We start from the raw sequence: 14,759 nt of genomic DNA on the forward strand, positions 1-14,759 counted from the left end.
TATCTCACAGTCCATGTAAGACTAAAATAACACGCCAGGCTGAGTTTCACTGGCTTGTGATCCAACAGCCCACCATGATGGATTGAGTGACTGCAGCAAGTTGGCAGCTAAAGTGTGTTGTAACAGTATCTTTCTGTCAGCACAACACAATGGATTTGCTGATTCCCGGGTTTTCCCAGTGTTCACCGTTACCATCGGCTCAGAATTTTCTAAAGTTCATTTTCCAGCGGGCTGCAAAGTGATAATAAATAACATACCAAAGGTTACGCCAAGCTTTTCTTCCCCTCAACTGTCCTACTGCTGACAAAGTAGGGGTTATGGTGCCAGCTTTACTACACGCACAAGAACAGCCATAAATCCACTTGCTTTTCCAGAAAGGAAGAAAGGGGGCAGCTATATTGCTCTTTTTGTGTGAGCTCATTCTGCTAGGCCAACACTTGCTACACAGGACTTTTCACCCCTGAACAGAACAGTGAATACAATCCAACACAAGAGGAGGTTGCTATGTGAAGCAGCTCTCTCCAGAAGAGCTGTCAGCTTATTTGGAGACTAAGTTCACAGACTGCAGAAACATGGCTAACAAGCCACAGTGCTTATAATTTGCATGGCTTAGAACCCTCAAAATAATCTGTAAGTGAGCTAGAAAATCCAGGAATCCTGTGCAAGGGATGGATTATGCTTTAGATCCCTTTCTTTAATATTACAAAATGTCCTCATATCTACTCTATAGGAAAACCCCCAACAAGTGGGGGGGGTTCCTTTAAAAAAAAAAAATCGAAGTACTAGGAAATTGACTGTTTTTATTAGTCATCTGAAGACGGCCTCTATGTCCTCTTACTAAGACCTTGTCTCTGTGCCCTGTTTCCTCAATATCCTTTTCATTCTCCTTGCCACTGTCTCTGAAATGAACAACTCGCCTCAAATACTGGAGAGAACATTCTTATTTTCAGTTGTTGTGATCCCAACTCCTCCCAGCCCAACTTCTCCCAGCAAGAGTGAACAAATGAGCTCCACAACAGAAGTGGCTTTTCACTTCCTGTATAAGGATTTTTGACAGCACGAATTTCAACAAGGTAACAACTCTCCCACCCCTCAAAGTCAGATTAACACCCTGCCCCCCAGGGCTAATAAACAGGAAGGGTGAATGCTGTTTTCCTTGCTTAGGAGAGAACTCTGTAGATCCATACAACTGTATGTCTACATTTTTCAGTTTCTTTTAGGCCTCCTTGCACAAGACAGTGTAACAAAGCCAAAAACACCTCTAAAATCAACTTTAGAACTTCAGCCACCCTAATGTTGATGTGTTCTGACATATTTTATTGTGGGCATCCAGAACTGATCTTTTCCAGAACTCACGCTTTTCCATCTCTGGGACTCTAGATCCATCTGACTCTGGGCAAAGTCAAGTGTGTTCCTGCCAAAAGAAGAAATTACTAAGAGAGAGAATGAGCAACGAAGGTACAAGAAATGAGAATACAGATGTGGAAGGGACTCAGACAGGCAAGATCAAGGAAGAATGCATAGGGATATGAAAAGAGAAGAGCGTGATGGGAAAAAGGGGCCAGACTGAGGAGCTGCTTGAAGAAAATACAGCTGTTCTCAACAGCAGCTTACTGTTTACACTGACAATACAAATCACTGCACAATACAGATTTTAATTCATGGTGCTGGAGAAACAAGCCTCATGAGTTGAAGATTTTTATTTGCAAAAGAGAAGAAACAATCATAACTACAAACCGGAACAGCAGCAGCACATGGGGTCGCTACTGGTGCAAGTCTTTGCTAGCACAAAGCGTGTAATTAGCGTAATTCTTTGCAGAACTCCTCTAGAGAATCCAGTTTGTAGTTCTGTGCACCCCAACACTGTAGCCTGCAGATACATTACTCATCTAGCTTTGAACTAGCTACCTCAGAGACTGCCAACAACACCGCCACAGCAGAGCAAAGTAGATGATGTGCTATGAACATGGTTTGAAGCTTTATTGAAGCTGCCAGTAGTCAATCTACCTTGCTAGTTCAATTCCAGCTCATATCTGCCTACACAAGTTGCTGCAGCCAAGCCCTAAATGTTCCTCTGGGGAGAGCTAGATACTTACACCTTAGCACAGTAACACAGAAGAGGGCATACTGAGCCTACAGCCAGAAAGCCTGGGAATTATTAGGAAAAACGAGTGGGTGTGGGAGCTCAAGGGACCAGTGGGAGGATGCGGGAAATCAGTAACACTGATTTGAATAACTGGTAACAATTATTAGATCTTTTTTGGTATGAATCATCTCTCAGAGACTCATCATTTAAATGATGTCACTCCATGGGCAGTAAAAAAATACAGTAGAAGAAACAAGCCTGCCATGACACAAGGGTTTCGAGCCACAAGGTGAACGGCCAAACAGGTCTGGGAAACTTCACCAACACGTGTAAAAGGGAGCAACTTCTGTGGAGAACATACGCTTTAACTGACAGACCAGACAAGCCAATTTGTCTTCAGGACAATTATGATGTTACTTAGAGCTCTGCTGAAACTGCTTCAGCTGATGGAAAAGGAGTGGTCTCGCTTGCCTGATGACCACTGAACTTGTCCTTGCCCCATCCCCTCCCCAGTGGTGATATTTGCATTTGAAACTACAGGTTGCAAAATTAGCCAGCCAGAACCATCCCAAGGGAACAAAACAAAACCAGAACAACAAAACAAAAGCCTGAAACAAGCAAACAAAAAAAAGTGAGTTTGAACAGAATCCATTCTCTGACTGGGCTTACCAAACCTACAAAAATGCTCCCGTCGTTGCAGGGGAAGGGGCAGCAGAGAGCAGTGCTGCCTTATGCAGATTTCAACTACTTCTTTTATCTTTTTAAACAACTGCATGAAAAGAAAAAACTGTTTGATAAACAAGTAGTAGCATCAGCAACAGGCAGGCTCCGGAACTCAGCAGCAACCACACTACAGTTCATATTCCCTTTCTCCTCACCTTCTTCTAACACACCCCTTGCTTTTCCCAGTCTGAAGAACCATGGCCCTTTTCTGTCAATAGAAATACCAAGCTGCTGCATCTCATCCACATTTGTTTCTCACCTGCTTGCCAAAATACTGGAATGTTAAGAAAGCAAAATTACATTCTCATCCTCTGGTACAAGAGGTGCGAGCAAACCGCAAATGGTAGCAGTAAGCTCTACAGTAGGCATGGCCTTTCTTTCCCATACTCACCCCCACAGTTTTTCTGTAACCTAGAGTGGCACCACTGGGATAACTGAAGCCAGCTGCTCTACTGCAACACAGGGCTGACCTGAATGCATATGTGGACAATGTGGTCATGTCGGTCTGAGCTCCTGTCCTTCCTCAGCACCCAGGAATTTGGGATACCAAGGGAGATGCTGTCAGTACTACTTCACAGCCAACCATAAACCTGGCAGTGGCTGAGGAGCTGTATGTGAACTGACATTTTACATGTAGTCCGAGAAGAACTTGACCTCCTTCCCAGATCCAAAATGGGGGGTGCAAATCATCATTCTGCACTGAGCAGAGCAAGAGGCAAAACTGAAAATATTCACTGCTCCAGGAAGGCTCACAGGTTCCTGAAGTCAGAGATTATCTCTACGTTTATACAATGCTCTTTCCATTTTAGACACAGAGCTCCCAGTATTTACCATCTGAAAGTGTGCTACCGGCAAAAATTTCTTAAAGGGGGGTCTGCGAGGACCCGTTTTATGGAATTTAGGCACACACAGAGACAAATACAGGACTTAACTCCTGGAAAGACTGTCTATTAGATAGCTTCTATTGGTTTCAGACCTTCCTTACCTACGATGAGTAAAAAGGAAAAAGGAACATCAGAACAGAACTCCGCTCTTCTGTGAGAACAGTGATTTTTAGCTTAAAAACTAGGTTGAAATGCTTTACCAGGTATTACTCTCCAACAAACCTGCCACACCACAAAACAGAAAAATGGTCTAAGAAAGCATATCAAAAACTTCAGCCTCACCACTACACACTGATTGTGGTGGAGCAACTACTTAAAAAACAGTAACTTTAAATTGCTTGGAGCTTTCTTGGTTGAGGAGAGAGGGAGAGGAAGCAGTAGGGATTTAGGAAAGGGTCAACAGAACAAATTCAGGTCTTGGTTCCATACCACCTCTCTGGAGCAAAGCCCGTTACATAGAGGTGATGTCAGTAAAAGCCCAAGTATGCCATGCCTATTTATCAATATATGTTATTAACTAAGAAAAATATTAAGCTTAATGGTTAGCATAATGCTATGTTTTTACAACATCTGTCAGCAATTATTTGTATTTACTTGCACTGCAAATGCAGAAGAAAAGTTGGAGAAATATAAGCACCAGAACTCACTGAATTCCCACCAGTCTTGCATTTTCCCACAAAGAATCTCTAATCATCCCTGTTTAGACACTGCCATTTGTTCCTCGCCCTGTCCAGTATGGAATTTCTTCCCAATCCTCTATGACCAGACATTATTGGTCCTTCTTCTACACTGGAACAAATAATGACTAACCCCTCTGCAATTAGTGGTGTTAACTTCAGTGCTCTTAAGACAGCAATTAGAACTATCATATTTCTTGGACTCAAAACAACAAATCAAACCCTTTTCAGTTCCTGCTTTCCCCTTGGCCATGCTTTACACTGCAGAAAAAAAAGGAGGCAGGGAGAGCAAGGGTTGTGCTCTACTTGAGTTTACTCCACCTGTGCAATGCAGGGTGAGGAACAGGTTAGCTGGGTGAAAAGTTCACTGCAAGCTGAGCTGTCTGTTTCTCTTGCTTAATTTATCCGATATTTGGCTAACCTTGCTCTGAACCCAGCCCCCAAGACCCCCTTCCTCTCATCCCTCCCCAGCGGGTTCATGTCAGCCAAAGACACCGCCTCTTATTCCCTTCTCCCTGACCCTGCTGAATGGAGCGGGGGCTGGGACAGAGGGCCAAGCACAGAGAGCCCTTGCACTGGAGAGATAATAATTATTTATGCTCTAAACTTCAACAGACCTCATCCTCAGGAGCAAACAGAAAAGTTCTATAGTCAGCAACATTGCCTGATACTGTGTTCAAGCTTATCAGTTTTTCCAAGGCTGGATGGCACCCACCCTGCGCCCCCACCTCCTCTGCACCCTGTTGCTCTTCCAAGGATGCAGCACTTCCTAAGGTAGCTTATAATGGATCCCTGATCCACTCTGGCAGCCCTTGCAAGGGGACTGTCATACAGTTCCTACTGCTTTCATGATCTCCAAGATTCCAGTTGGCCCAGTATGTCCATCACCTCGTTTCTGCAGCTCAAGATCCTCAAAAGGAACACACCTGACATACTTAAAATACTGCAAAGAACAGAGCGGTAACATAGCGAGCATAAGCAGGAAAAGCTTAAATGGTTCTTCTCCCCTCAAATGCCATGAAGTCAGTGAAGGAAAGGCTGGGGTAGTGAGACATGCCACTGCTGCTCTTTGGAGAAAAGGATTCCCTGATCCATGGACCTTTATACATCTGTAAGCTACTCATACTGCAGAATACAGAAAAGGTTCTGCCGAGAAACTGCTATCAGTTTCCCTTTCAGTGACAGTCCACTGCAACTTTCCCACATATCCTCCCCCTGTACCCAAAAAAGCGTCACAAGAACACCCTGAAGTTACCCCCACTGTGCAGGCAGTAGCAGGGCACCAGTTTCACCTCCTAGAAAACACATTCAACGCCACCTCTTGATTCAGCACGTCAGAGCTTCACATCAGGTGATGCAAACTACTGGAAAAACTGCCCAAGAATGCGCATTTCTGGCAAGCTTTCATTATTTTCCTGCTGTGCTCAGGACTGCTCCCAGCACTCTCTGGGGCAACACAAAGCGTATTTGATGGCCTTCTCAATGACTGGATACACCATCAGAAAACAGTGCACAAACCAAACCTGTTGTGCTTTCACTGCTCAACTTGAGCAGCCAGTACTCTCTTTCATGCTTAATCTTGGACTCCAAGAATCAACATGCTTTTATACCCACCTGCTGGCACCCTCTGCCTCTATGAGATGGTGAGTTAAGATGTGACTAGACTCTGCTAATTGAGAAGAATAAATGTTTCCTGTAAACCTTAACTTCATTACACTCTGTGACCCGACAAAAAAAACTTATAGCTGTTCCACAGCTTTGAAACACCTAAGCTGCTTTAGCTCCAGTAGAAAGTCTCACAAAGAGCTTATTAATAATAATAATCTGTATCATCACCATGCCCCAAAACTCCATTACAGCATCACTGTACACACAGAGAACAAAGTTGCTGTCCCACTGATTGGGGGGGGGGGGGGGGGGAGGCAGACACACAGCCTGACAGCTTTACAGTAAGTGGAAATTCCTGGTGGTCTAAGAATAATATTAAACTTGATTCCCAGGATCACCAGATGACCTTGCCTTGACACATGGCTTAATTTGTCTGGAAGCAGCGCAGACTGGAGTAGTTCTGATGTGGTCACTAATTTAGCGACACCATCCATTTCAAACCTCACCACTCCCACACCAAGGTAGCAAAAGACCAGTTTGCAACAAAGAGTCCTTGTTATTAAAGGAGTCCCGGGCCTTATCAAAGAACATGATCCAGCATCCCCCACCCAACCCCTGCATATTTTCAAGGCATGAAAATCGCTAAGAAGAGCCAAGCAAGGTTGTCAGGAAGACACCAAACTGCTACATAAGAAAACACAGGATACACACCAAACCCTTCGCCCACATTGCCTAAGGCGCCCAGTATCTGTATTTCTCAATAGTAGGACCAGCACGGATACTCACCATTGCATCAGGATAATTAAACTATTACAATAACAGATAACAGTAACTTCCACACAAGGAGTTCTTTGTGCAAATTTCCAAAGCCTTTGTTAGAGATTTTAACACCTCTTTGAAACTGCTGAAGCTATTTAGAGACAGGTAAAAAGGCACAGGATCGATACAGCAGTTATCAAAGATGATGCATAAAATCAGTTCTTTGCTCCTTCCGTCCACCACGCAGGAAAACAAAAATACTTCAAAAGATACCATACCCGCATGGGAAAACTAAAGGCAAGCTGAACTGAAATGCAGCTCACAGATCGTTTACATCTTGCAGTTTAAGAATCACCTCTTTTAAAAAAAGAAACTTGAAGCAGCGATTTTCATCATTCTGACCTATCCCCAAAAAATTCAGTGTTTGTTAACAGCAGAAAAGAGCTTGTGCAAACCCAGCCGTTCAGAGAGAAAAACAGCTTTCAACTTTAGAAATGACAACATACAGAAGAACAATTAACAGGTCGAGTTTTAAAGGAAACCAATGTCCTCTTTTCAACGTATCGAACTTAAAGGCTTCTGCTGTTTGTGAAAAAAAAAAAACAAAAAAAACCCAACACTTCCACCCCCTCCTCCCCCAAAACCCACAAATTATGTAAACATAAGAAGGCAGCAATCGGAAACTCAGCATTTCGGTATCTCTGGCAGGTTCTTTTGTTCCTGCCGATTCCATAAATCGGAGGAAATCTCTTTCCCCTCCGATCGCAGACAGACCTTCACAAACATAAATCCTCCACTTCCAGATACTTAGGGTTCAATGCACTTCCACTTGTTGCTTCTATCAGGAACGCCTATCTGGATTAACTCTGACAGCAGGCCCTCATACTTAAGGGGCAGCCTAATTACCGAGAACTTTAGATACTGTGCTTAAAGCAAAACGAAATTAAATTAAAGACAATGACACGAAAATCACCCTATCTGTGGACAATAGGCTTCCACGAGAAAACCGTTCCAGAGGAGAAGCGTAGGGCTCCGGGCCTGTCTCCGCTCCATGGCCGGAGGGCATGTCGCGGCTCAGGCGGGTCGCCAGCCTCACCTGCAGCTATCGCGGGCGATCACGGCGTATCGCGGTACTGATACTCCTTCACAAGCTGATAACGAGCACTTAGCATTCACCCCTGGAGCGCGCCCCGCGCTCTCCCCGACAGCAAGGGCCGCTCTCTGCCTTCCAACGAGGTTTATCCGCCGCCCGTCCACGCTCCTTTGTGCCCTCCACCTACACTCCCGGCAGCCGCCCTGCGCTTCTCCTCACCCACCCTCCGCGGGGGTCTCCGCACTCTCCTCCCCACCTCCCCCGCCAGGCTCCCCCGAAGGCGGCTCCACGGCGCTCGGGCCTGCCACCGCCCCACACCACGGCCCCGCGGGGCGGCGAGGGCAAACAACCCGCCGCCGCGGTTTTGGTTTAGGCCTTACGTTGGGGGTTGTTTGGTTTTTTTGCTTGTTTGTTTGTTTTTTCTACCGCCTCCCCCCTCAAAAAAACCCCAAACCTACCCACCCTGTCGACTCACCTCAGAGGGCGCCGCGCCGCGCCTCGCCTTTCTGGAAGGTTCTGCAGCGCGCGAGCAGGTGCGGCTCGAGCCGCAGTGCCCCGCCCCCCCGGCCCCCAACGGCCGTTAAGGGCCGCGCGGAGCGGAGCGCGCAGAGCCCGTACCCCTGACAGGACGCGCCTGAGGGAGGCTGCCAGCGCCAGCAGGTCCTGCGCGAACCCTGAGGGGCTTGAACCCTGAGGGGCTTCGCCCCTGAGGGGCTTCGCCGGCAGGACAGCGCGGTGCCGAAGGGTGTTTTGACAGTGATCTCAGGCGTCGGCGGGAGATGGAGGGACGGGCACCGGGCAGCGGCCGCTCGGCGAGAGCGGGAGTCCATCCCCCGGCGAGGCAACGTCCGAGGGCTGCGGCCAAGACCAACCGTCCCACAGGCGGGTTTGTTACCTACTGAGCAACCAAAATATTAAAAATTGCTAACATGTGGAATCTATTAGGACATTTAGAAGGAATTCACGTTCATTGTTTCACTTGAAATATAAAGGTTATAAAACTTAACGGCCACATGACAAGGAAACTATATGAAACACTCGGAGATTTACAGAGCAACTGTTATGCTCTTTAGGCATGTGGGCTGAAAATTGCTTTACAATAGGCAACGCAACCTGTGGTTTGAGCGCTGAGGTTTTCTGGCAGTTTTCTTTTTTTTCTTTTCTTTTTTTTTTGACCTTGCAGACTGGTATTCAGTTACCACAGCAGCTCCAAAGTAAAACAGAAACACAGCTTGTATCTTCTTTCAAGTATTTATTTCTTTTGTCCTGTTAACATCAAATAATGAAAGGAATTGTAAGGATTTTGAAGGGAGGATAAAAAGAATGAAAGCAGGAGAAAGGAAAAAAAAAACCCAACATAATGGCTTAATTTCTCACAGCGTGTGCAGCGCAAATGAACAGTAAACACATACCACAGAAAAATGCAAACAAAGGCTACGTTTGCTAAAAGTTCCAAGGAAAAAAACCATCGTGAGTGCCCCGAAGCAAACATTTCAGCGATTAAATCCTCAGAGCCTTTGCATTTCTAGGCCAATTTAGCACAGCAGATATCTTCCCCCTTCCCCCAAAACACACCTCGGCAAACTAGCAGGGAGGAGCCAAAGGGCCAGGTTTTCAAGCCTTGTTTTGTTTTAAGGCATGGAAATGTTGCAATTGTGGCATTCAGAGGAAGCTGTAATCTAATCTAACGGGTCAAGTACGAGTGTGAAAACCCGATTACAAATTTGCCACTAGGGTTTGTTAAGTAAGCAACAGTTCATGGCCAAACAGGGTATTTTGCTGTGCGTGTCAAATCTGGATCTTAGCAGTGGCAGCACTTGCCTCTGAACCCTAGGCCAGGAACTTATGATCTAGGCTGCTGTCATGCAAAGGCTTTAGGGTGACCCTAAGGGTTATAGCATCAGTGCAATCGTATATTGTCTCATTCTGTGACACTGAGCAAGACTGTACAAGTCTCTGTTTCACCCTTGCCCTATGTATATAATAGAAACTGCAATGCTCTGGTAGGGCAAGGTTTGCAAAGGTCTATGTCAAAATACTGTGTTTGCAGTTTTGATACGGGAGTTTCAAATCTATACTCCGAAGTCAGAGTGAAGAAGGAGAACATGAACATCAGGTGAGTTGAATTATGCTCAGCAGCAAGCACAACCTTTCTGCTAATGCACCTGTGTTCTCAGTGCATTCAGACATTCTGCTCTTTTTCTACGTTTGCTCACTTTCCAAATTTAAGTGGCAGTACAACTTTATTCCACTTGTGGTTTTATTTTCTTAAATGAAGTAGGGCTGAGTTTTGCAGCAAAACAAATCCCAAAAAATCATAATGCCACTCCCCTCATATGGAAATATGCCATGCCTTGATGTCAGGAGGTCACTTTTATATTAATTAACTATTTCCAGGATCAGCACAGTGTGATTTTTTCCCCCTGATGACCTGAGGCTAAGAGAGAGGAATCCAGTGAAAGAAGCAAAACCAAACTGTGACAATTTTCTGCTATAAGTAAAAGCAAATGCACTTCTCAAGTACCCCAAGTTAGTTTTTTTCCCTTGAAAATGCTTATAAGCACGTTTTTGATCACAAGATTGGAATATGTCATGAGAACACATTCAAGTATGCATTTGCATTAATATTGTTGCCAGAAGCCATCTCACAGTCATCATCAGACATACTGGAGCCCCTAGAAAGCTTTCTGTGGGATTGGAAGGCATCCAGCCAGGGGAAAGCAAAGCCACCATGTGATCTGGATGCCCAGTTCCACAGGAAAACTATACATTAATGAATGGCAAGCACTCAAAGTAGTAGTTATAGTGAATAGCTTGCAAGCAAATCATTGGCCGAGAACCATTAAGTATATAAAGTATTTGATAAATGAAAATTTGTAAGAAGTCTGTTTAAAAATAATCCACTGAAAGAAACCAGGCTAATTTTACAGCAAGAATTGCCCCTGTCAAACAGTACTGCTAGCTGTAATGAAGATCACTAGAATATGAGTTGCCCATCCAGCTTTAAAGCATATTCAACATGGTATGTACTTTATACTGCAAAAGGACCCTTTTAGGTATCATTAGAACAATCTGTTTTAATATTCCTGAATGGTAAATTATCAGAAGAAATCAAAAAGCTGTGCTGGGTACCCTGCAATTCAGGGCTTGCACCCTGTTTCCATTTTTCAGACAGATGGAAAGGGTTCATGTGCTTTACTGTGTGTTTATTTTCTTTTTCAGTACTGATCTGTAAATGCCAGTAGATCTACAGTTCAGTTCTTTATCCCAGAAAGCAGGGATGTTGCACCTAAACCTACTGTTGGCACTCTGGACTTTTCATGCATACAGTGCCCATTTCAGCAAACCTTCCTTCTTTCATTGCTTGACTTCTAGTTTATGATTCCCTCCCCTTTAACCATGACGTGACATTCTGGCCAACCACCACCTAACAGTCCTTCCCAGTTCAAATTCAAATCCTGTAGGTGTTAAAAAGAAAATGCGGTTATCAACGCGTTAGGTAGAACTAATGCTAGCTCTCTGGGCTTTTGGTACACTTAATGCTTTAAAGGAAGCTAATCTCTAAGATACTTAGGGCACTTTGCAGTGTTAATGTGTAAGAAGGTGTGGACACAGGCAGGCCCAGGTGAGAGACTGCCTGAAGGGAAGGCGCAGAGATGAATCAATCTGCATGCACAGCATTCTGGCTCAGAAACTCTCAAAACACAGTCCTCCCCAACAGGAACAACTGGAAGACAGACAAAATGATGAAAAATGAAGGGATCAGCAAAAATCAGACCTAATATAAACCTAACTAAAATAAACTCAGCATGGCTCCTGTGGCTCATTCAAAAGAAGGTCTTCTCTGAGAGTTCATTTGTAAGAACTCAGTCCACTGAAGAAGAAAGATAGAATATACCTTCCTCTATTGTGTGCTCTTAGGAGCCATTGGCAAATCTGACTGACAATATGAAGAGGTTTTTAAAGGGAAATACTGAAGATTGCAATGCTACCTACCAGATTGCATCATAGGAAATGTGACATCTCCAGCCAGAAAGTGTCAGTGCTCCTAAATACTGGGGTTAAGAGTTCGAAAGAGTTAAGATTATTTTCTTAATTGATGTAGGGAATGAGAGCTGTGAGAAGGACTTGTCTGAATTAAGAAACAAATTATAGTTTTTACGTAAGAAATCTTACAGTTCTGTAATTTGTTTGAACAGAGGGGCCGTGTATCAGGAAACCTATTTTTAAAACTGCAATGAAGATGCATTGACTCTCTATGCTTAAAACAATCAAAATGGGGTCAGAAGGCTCGATGCTATAGCCCTGTAACGATGGAAGCAGTGCATTCTATTGAATGATTAAATGTAGTTGTTTGTACGTGACTACTTTGTTTTTTAATGTGTGTAGCAACTTTTGCTGCAGGACATCAAGACTTTTTTTAATAATAGTTTTTCTGTGTCAGCATCAGATCCCTCCTAAAGAAATTCAAGGCTATATTTCATTTGATTAACATGCTTGTTAAACCTCAGCTATGCCAACAGGACAACAGAGAAGCTGAATTTTAGGGTTCAAATCTATTATAATAGTTGATGTGGGTGAAGAAGTTTTTTTGCAATAGCAGACAGTTGAGAAACATGGCAGGTTGCTAATACTGAATATTCAAGACTAGTAGAATATTGAAAGTTATAGACTATTCAGCAACCAAAGCACACACAATATTGCTTGCTGGTGTCTCTCTTTACTGTCTTTTCCATAGCCCTTACAACAATAACAAAATATTGCCCAGCTCTGCCAGTATTCTCCATTAATTTGCAGCCCTGATGGGAGTCCAGAAGAGACCACAAGGTATTTTATTGCTCAGGAAAAGCAAGCCAGGCAATAGCTCACAAACCGATTTGTGATTCTGTTTAATCCTATTGCTGTTTTGAGTCAATCATATTCTTCCCACCTTATTTATTATTAACAAGGGGAAATGTGGCCTGAGACCTCAAGGAATCAGCCAGGAGATGCTGTGGCTTCTCTCTCTGGTACCTGAGGGAGTCTTCTCCATTCTCTAAGGCTGACACTGAACCAAAGAATTGCTTTACTCTCTGATGGATGGATTTTTTTTTTAAAAGCACTTATTTTACTACATTCAACACTTGAGAGAGCTGAGACAATGAGCTTGTCACCTCTGCTATCACTTGTAATAGGCAAAGTTGCAGGGGGTAAAATGACCATGCAAGTGAACTGACTTTGCTATGGCATATTTGCATGAAATCAGCATTCCCAGCAGACTTCAGGAAAAGAAACTGTGTGTTCAGATATCACTTGTTTTCCATTATGACCTTTTCCATCTTCTGTTAACATTCTTCTGAGATGAGCCCTTTTTATTATAAACCCTTATTCCATATGACAGCATTTTTCATATAGCCAAAATATTCCAGAGACCGTATCACCCCTGCTCTCTCTGCATAAAGGCGCTAATAGTTGACTTGCCTGGAAAAGAGCAATGAATTGCCTCCTTTTCTTACAGCTAATGTTAATACTGCAGTGTGCCAGAACAGTATCTGGGAACACTTATCAGATCAATAGCAATGCCCAAAGCAGAAGCAGCAGTTGGTGGCTATGCTCCAAAGTGCCTAATGCTAAAAAACAAAGATGAAGAAGCATTTCAGTTCATGTATTTGCAGTGCCCAATGTTTGCACATGGTGGCTTAAGGGAAGGAACTAGTCAGGGTTCAAATCTAAGGCAGGACTTCTGGGAGTCATGTAGGCTACTCTCAGGCACCTAAGGGCAACTACAGACCTTGCTGCAGTACTTGGTTTTGTACCAGCTATCACATGTCATCTCATTCTTTAATCTATTTTTTTCAAACCAGAAGTTTCAATCAGTTTGGTCAGTGATTATATGTACCACAGCTTTCCATGCAGTCTTCCTCTGTACTAGTGCACCGCAATAGTGATTTACTCAGGTAACCAATCTCAGTGGCAAACTGCCTCAGAAGACATAGAAAGTAGGAAGTAAATTTTGGAAGCCAGGGTCATTTTCATACAGAAGTCAGCAGGCTTCTGAGATGTCTAGATTTAAGGCATTGATATTTCAACAGTGTTCCTCTACATTAATTCCACATTGCTTGGGGAAGAAGATGCTTGGGGGAGATGTCAAACAGCAACTTTTCACTTTTGTATTCTTTTCATTATCATTTGACTAACATAAGACAGGGAAATGTCATGCCTAGGATGCCTGTCTGTGAAAAGCCTGTACAATACAGAAGCAACTTTTTCAGATAAACAAAATTCAAGTTAAAAAAATGCTTTTGCATAAATAAAAACCAGGAAACGGAACCACATCTACCTAGTAGCACTAGGTCAGCACGATTACTAACACTAGCCGGAGAACCACATGTCCTTGTAATACCTAGGCATGATGGACGACCTTTGTAGCTGGCTAGGAAAAAGCGAGTGGTGATTCAAACTGGCCCTTCCTTGTTTTTACATGCAGGGGTTGTTTTCCTTTCCTCAAAAAAACAAGAGACAGCAAACAGAACTGGTGTATTGGGGTGTTCCGAGCCAGCAAGCTACAAAGTTAATGGACAGCTTTTTAGGGCATGGTGACCCATAGGAACGAGCAGAAGTAACAATACACTTCTTTTATCGACTTTGTATTTGGATGGAAATCACATGCCTCTATTATTGTATAACTTCAGGAATATAAGGTAGCATCTCGCCAGTCTGTTTACGGACACCACACTCCCCCTAACATTGCATCTATCCTCTATTTTGTTTTCTCATATACTTACTCTTCGGTCACTCTCAAGCTCAAATTAGAGTGCTTTCTTCCCTCATCTAAGGAGGAATTGTTCTTTTCTAGATCTATGCAGAAGAATCAGCATATACATTTGCCTTGATTTTTGTTCTGTATTAATATGTCACAATGCTCATAGCAAAGGTAAGCTTAAGGAACT

This window comes from Buteo buteo, chromosome 5 (assembly GCF_964188355.1).
Source record: "Buteo buteo chromosome 5, bButBut1.hap1.1, whole genome shotgun sequence".
Classification (NCBI taxonomy): Eukaryota; Metazoa; Chordata; class Aves; order Accipitriformes; family Accipitridae; genus Buteo; species Buteo buteo.